This window comes from Gavialis gangeticus, unplaced genomic scaffold, assembly GCF_001723915.1.
Source record: "Gavialis gangeticus isolate Ggan-Ray unplaced genomic scaffold, GavGan_comp1, whole genome shotgun sequence".
NCBI classification, from domain to species: Eukaryota; Metazoa; Chordata; order Crocodylia; family Gavialidae; genus Gavialis; species Gavialis gangeticus.
In genome coordinates this window covers 83146046-83146455 of record NW_017729022.1, presented here as the reverse complement: position 1 = coordinate 83146455, position 410 = coordinate 83146046, and positions in this window count along the sequence as shown.

The window sequence follows — 410 nt, the reverse complement described above, 5'->3', positions numbered from 1 at the left end:
CATTGCATTTTGCCTGTTGGCAGCTGTACACTTGATCCTTGCTATTATGTTCTGCGCTCCACCACTTAAAGCAGGTTTAACATAATCATTCCTGTTGGATGTTGAGGCAATCCATCCCATGTCTCAGGGTGCTCTGAAGGGATTCCACAATTTAAAGAGCTGGGCACGCCATAGCAGTCAGGTCAGGCTTTATCTGCAGGAACAGAGTTTGCTTCATTCCAGTGAGTGTGAGGGGATTTGGATTAGTGCCACTGAGTGTTGTAATCGCTGGCTGCAAACTTTTGGCCTTAGTTCTGCCAAGCATGGCTTCTGCTTCATTTTGCCTCTGTCAGGGCCTCATATTACAGTTCAAGGTCTGACAAGAGAAATGTTGTAAGGCAGCTGGAACGAAAGTGCGCTCTCCCCCCCTC